The 5651-nt window shown below is 42.9% G+C and overlaps 1 non-coding gene across 1 annotated transcript; it reads left to right on the top strand.

Moving 5' to 3' along the window:
- The first annotated feature begins 1120 nt into the window (after positions 1-1120).
- trnal-caa (transfer RNA leucine (anticodon CAA)) lies at positions 1121-1235 on the top strand. Its single transcript has 2 exons — positions 1121-1158; positions 1190-1235. It is a non-coding gene; the product is annotated as a tRNA-Leu (tRNA).
- The last annotated feature ends 4416 nt before the right edge of the window (positions 1236-5651 follow it).

Raw genomic sequence — 5651 nt, forward strand, 5'->3', positions numbered from 1 at the left:
TTCTACAACAGTTGTTTATCCTGCAAAATGACTGAATCATCACGTTTTTATGGCACAGAAAGAGGCTCAACATCCCAGTTTCCAGCCTTTGCCCATAGCTTTGTGTGTTACGAGACGATGGACCGGCCGTTTGAGATGTTCACGTTCCCTTGGGGAAGTGGACCACATTTTCACCTTCAGAAGGTAACACATGACATATTTCCCAAAAGGTGACAAAGGCCTCAGCAGAAACCAAGCCCCAGAAAGTAGGATTTCACCCATTTGGGTTATATTGTCCCATTTCACACTTCAAAACCAGAATCTGACTACAGCAAAGAAATAAAGCATTCGGCCGCTCCCCTCTCCGTGTTGCTCCCCCATTGTTTCCTTGTCAACCTACAGTTTATAATACCTCACCTCACCTCACTGCTGGCCTGTGGGGGAAATGACATTGGCATAATTTCAGACGATGTGAAAGTGCTCCTTTTGATATTGGATGCCGCAGTTGTACAAACATTCTCCTCTCCTCCAGTTAGAAGTAAACTCATGACCGGTGCTTTACAAGACCATTGCTTTCAACACTGCGCTATAGAGTGAAGACTGTGCCCTGTAAGGTAGGGTTTCATTCATTAGAAACTGCAATGTAATAGATGGCAGGGTAGTCTGTGCAGTATAAACCAAGACAATGTGACAACACCGTGATGGAGCCAAGGGGATCATGTGCAGAAGGATGAGAGACACAATGCTGAATCAGGCAGTGACCAGGGTGAGAAAGATATAAGTCTTCCCTCGCAGTCTGCTGATTAGGGTTCAGTGCCTTCACTGCCGTGGCGTGTTCATGGTTAAAATTTGCAATCATAACTGTGAAATATTGACTGACCTTTAGAAGTAGAATTACGCCATAGACCAGGCGGTGTCACTTCAATCTACATCCCAGTTCTACATCAGCAATGTCAGCTACAATTGCCTGACATGCAATTGTTTAAGACAAGAACAAGGTGGAGGTTGGGAAAAGTGAAGGGCAACGGTGGTTTGTGAGAGGTGACTGTGGGCCTAATGGAGCCAGACTCAGTGTGGGTGCTGAAGACTGGCTTTTCCTGTTTACCCTGGTATACAGATCACTCTGGAGCAGCCAAGGTGTGTCAGGATGGCCAAGTGGTCTAAGGCGCCAGACTCAAGGAATAGACTCTTTCCCCTGCAAAGCTGGCTGTTCTGGTCTCCACCTGGAGGCGTGGGTTCTAATCCCACTTCTGACAATGACTGCTTCTTTGTTTGTTGTCCTTTGCAAATATCACTGAGGTTCGGTATCCCGATGGGATCTACCTGTTTTTAAGCAAAATTTGCTCTGGTCAGTTTTGCAGCTTTATATTAACATGATGCAGTTTTGGAGGAGAAGGAGACAACTCAGCCCATCAAGTCTGCTCTGCTATTAAATGAGCAGATAATCCTGACCTGATAATCCTGAACTGCACTTTCTTGGATTTCTCAGTAACCTCTGATACCCTTGCTGCTGAAAATCAATCGAACTCAGCCTTAAATGCACTTTGTGGCCCAGCTCTGACAATCCTCTTCTGTAAAAGAACCCACTAATTCACAACCATCTGAGAGAATAAACTTCACCTTGACTTTGCCTTAAATGTGCGACCTCCATTCTGATATTAAACACTCCCTTCCCAAATGGTCCCAGGAGGGAACGAACCTTTCTTCATCCAATCCGTTACATCGCCAATAACACCTGTATGTTTCGATAAAGATCATTTTTGTAGTACTGTTTCTGAGCTAATGAAAGTGATGTATTTCAATGTTTCTACCCATTTAATTCACCTCTGATGTGAAACTCTCACTGATTGTGATAGAGATTATCATTATCACTAAAGAGGCAGTGTTGGCCAAGGTAACAGGGCTAACAGTAGACATGGGGGTCTCTTAGCCCTGATTAACTGCATCCCAGGATACTAAAAGGGGCGATGGGGGACATAGCAAATGCACCAGTAATTATTTACCACAATTCACTGGACTCTGGGGTGGATCCCGCAGATTGATAACAGCCAATGTGACGTCACTGTTTAAAAAAGGAAATAGGCAAAAAGCCGGTAACTTTGGTCCAGTTAGCTTAACTTCAGCACTGAGGAAAATTATTGAATCTATGTTCAAGGAAGAGATAGCAAGACAGCTGGATATAAATTGTCCCACTGATGTTCATGAGTTCATGAAGGGTAGGTCCTGCTGAATAAATTTGGTGAAATTCTTTGAGGACATTACCTGCAATGTGGACAATGGGGTACCTGTGGATGTGGTGTATTTTGATTTCCAGAAGGCAAGTGACAAGGTGCCACATCAAAGGCTGCTACATCAGATAAAGTTGCACCATATTACAGGTAATGTATTGGCATGGACAGAGGATTGGTTGACCAGTAGAAAGCAAAGAATAGGGGTAAATGGGTGTTTTTCTCGTTGGTGTTCAGTGGCTAGTGGTGTGCCTCAGGGATCAGTGCTGGGACCACAATTGTTTACAATTTACACAGATGATTTAGAATTGTGGACTAAGTGTGGTGTGTCAAAATTTGCAGATGACACTAAGACGAGTATAGGGCAAAGTGTGCAGAAGACACAAAACATCTGCAGAGGGATAAAGATAGTCTAAGTGAGTGAGCAAAGTCCTGGCAGATGGAATACAATGTTGATAAGTGTGACGTCATCTATTTCGGTAGGAAAAACGCAAAATGGACTATGTTTTAAATGATAAAAAATGCAGCACGCTGCTGTGCAGAGGGACTTTGGTGCCCTTTTGCATGAATCGCTGAAAGTAGGATTGCAGGTGCAGCAGGTAATTAAAAAGGCAAAGGGAATTTTGGTGAAAGGGAGAAACTGATCTGCAGCCAAAATGGTACAAAATAAAAAGTCAGAAGCAGTGTCAGTGAGAAAAGATACAAGAGTCTGAAGTGCCCTTCCTGGTGGTGCATCGGTTAGGATTTGGTGCTTTCACTGCCGCAGGCTGGGTTCCGTTTGTGGTCAGGGAATGGGAGTTTTATTCTGCTCGTTTATTGTGATGACTGATTTTCAGGAGCAGGAAAGAAGCTCTGGAGCTGGTAGGTGGGCTGGTTTGTCCCAGAAATTATTCAAGTTAACAGAGGTCAAAGAGCTGCAGGTGCTATAAGTCTGAAAGAGAAACAGGGATTGACAGAGAAACTCAGCTGGCCTGGCAGCATCTGTGGAGCAGAAGAGAGGTAACCTTTCAAGTCCACAGATCAGTAATTGGAACTAGACTGGTTATGCATTTCAATCATGTCATCTTGGGCAAAGTTATCAGGTTTATCTGTCAAATCGGGACATTTATCACAATTTCTCTCTCTGAGTGGCTGACAATTGTTAATTGTTACAGTTCACAAAACAGCAACAAACAAAACTGCCAGTTGGGTTATGCTCAGGTGACTGGAGTGGGAGCAGAGGAATAATAATGCATTGAGTTTAAATACAAGATGCTAGCCATTTCAGCTTTAAGGAACCAAGCAGCTGGCACTATTTACAAGAGGTTTGGACAAGATACCGTCAATGTAAGCCATAGGCACCTGTGGGACTCAAACCACAGCTATGCTGATTGTTAGAAAGGCACATTAACCAACTAAGCCACAGCACCACACAAGCTGCTTCAGCACCACACAAGCTGCTTCAGCTCCAATCCATATGTTCATGAACTTAAACACCCAAACACAGAAACTTTTTTTTCTATCTCAATGTTAATCAGTGAGAAATTAAGTCAAACACCGTTTATTTTAAAGACAGACAGTTCACAGCTGAACATTTCCACTGAAAATGCACAGAAAGATACAATCTCCTCTTACACTGCCTTAAAACCGATATTTTCACAACTGGCGGGATAAAGCGGATGTGTTCATCCTCTCTGTACCCAGTAACCACGTTAATACACACAGACAAAACCTCGCAAACTGCATTCAATCCTCGTCTCCCTGCTCAAGGAAAGATGAAAGGGTTTACAGAGAAGTTGCCAGGGTTGGAGCAGATGATCTTGAAGGAGAGGCTGAGTAAAATCAGGCTCTTTATACTGGAGTATTGGAGGCTGAGGGGTGACCTTATCGAAGTTAATAAAATCATGAGGGGTAGTGATCAGGTCTTTTTCCCAGGGTAGTGGAGTCCAAACTTGAGGTTATAGGTTTAAGGTTTGAGGGTAAATATTTTAAAGGGACACAGGGTGTAATGTTTTGACACGCAGGATGGTGTGTGTATGGAATGAACTCACACAGGAAATGGTGTAGGCTGGTATAAACACAACATATAAAAGGCATCGGCATGGATACATGTAAAGGAAGGGTTTAGTGGGGTATGGGCCACATGTTGGCAAACAGGACGAGATAAATTTTGGAAATCTGGTCGGCATGGACGAGAATGACCAAAGACTCTCTTTCTGTGCTGAATATCTCTCGGACTCGATAATTGCTTTAAGTTTAGAAATGGTTCACTCAAACATTCTACCTGCTACACACCAGTGAGATCACACTTAGCAGATGTCGATAAATGCTCCAAGTGTTGGAAGAGATGTAGCCAGTCTTTCAATCAGGTCTTGCACCCGCGAATTCACACGGGAGAGAAACCATGCATTTGTTCTGAGAGTGGGAAAGGATTGGATCAGTCATCCCACTTACTGAGACACCTTGGTAGCCACACAGATGATAAATGTTTTAGTGGCCTTGATTGTAGTTGTTCATTTTTATCAAATATTGTGTAGACATTCTTTGGTGACTGGAGAACTAATAACAAGACGCTTACAGACAGAGAGCGGAGTAAGGAACTACACACCCATAATGTTGAACTCTGTAAATAATCTGTGCCAAGAAAAGAATGGCTTCTGATTTTTGCTTCACTGTAAAGCCCCCTTTTTATGAAGGTGATAAATTTCAGAGAAAAATGTTTCCATAACTGTTCAAAGAGGCAAAAGATGCATTTGGGGTAGGATGTGGGATGTGGCTAATTTAGTTCTGGTAATGTGCAATGTGGCAGGTTTAATGAATTACATCAAGTTAAAAGATCTCTGAGAGAACAGTGCCCATCAAATAGTGTACATTAGAGTCCGGTGGGTGAGTTGTGGGGTGTGGGTATTTCAACATGAAATATACCCTTTAATCCCGATTCTGTGTGTTCTGTTAATTAAACAATAGGAAGTCCATGCTCAATTATTAGACAACACCATGAACTCTGACCTTGTGTTATGACCTTTTGACCCCTTTTTGAGTGCTGTGGAAAATTCAAGTAGACTTCATCTACGGGCTCCTTTTATAAACTCTGCTGTTAATATTAACAAGCATCTCTTGGTTAATGGTTAAGGCAATGGATTTCAAATCCGTTTGGTGTTTTTGCACGGATTCATATCCTGCTGACTGTGGGCAAAAGCTGGGAATGAATGCGAGGGCTGTTTGCTTCCTCCGTTTTGCTTGTGTAGGAATCAAAACAGCAGGAAAAAACATTTCACTCAGACCACCAACAGTGGGAAAAGGTAATTCACTGCCTGTCATAGCAGAACCAGCACAAACTTTCATAAAAGTTAAAGAGCTTTAAGATATCCACTTGCCGGGCCAACAGGTGAGGCTGTGAGCCATGTCCTGGGAAATAAGTCTGAACAGTCAGTTCTGAGAAAGATTCACCCAACCCAAAACAGT

The sequence above is a fragment of the Stegostoma tigrinum genome, chromosome 11 (genome assembly GCF_030684315.1).
Source record: "Stegostoma tigrinum isolate sSteTig4 chromosome 11, sSteTig4.hap1, whole genome shotgun sequence".
Classification (NCBI taxonomy): Eukaryota; Metazoa; Chordata; class Chondrichthyes; order Orectolobiformes; family Stegostomatidae; genus Stegostoma; species Stegostoma tigrinum.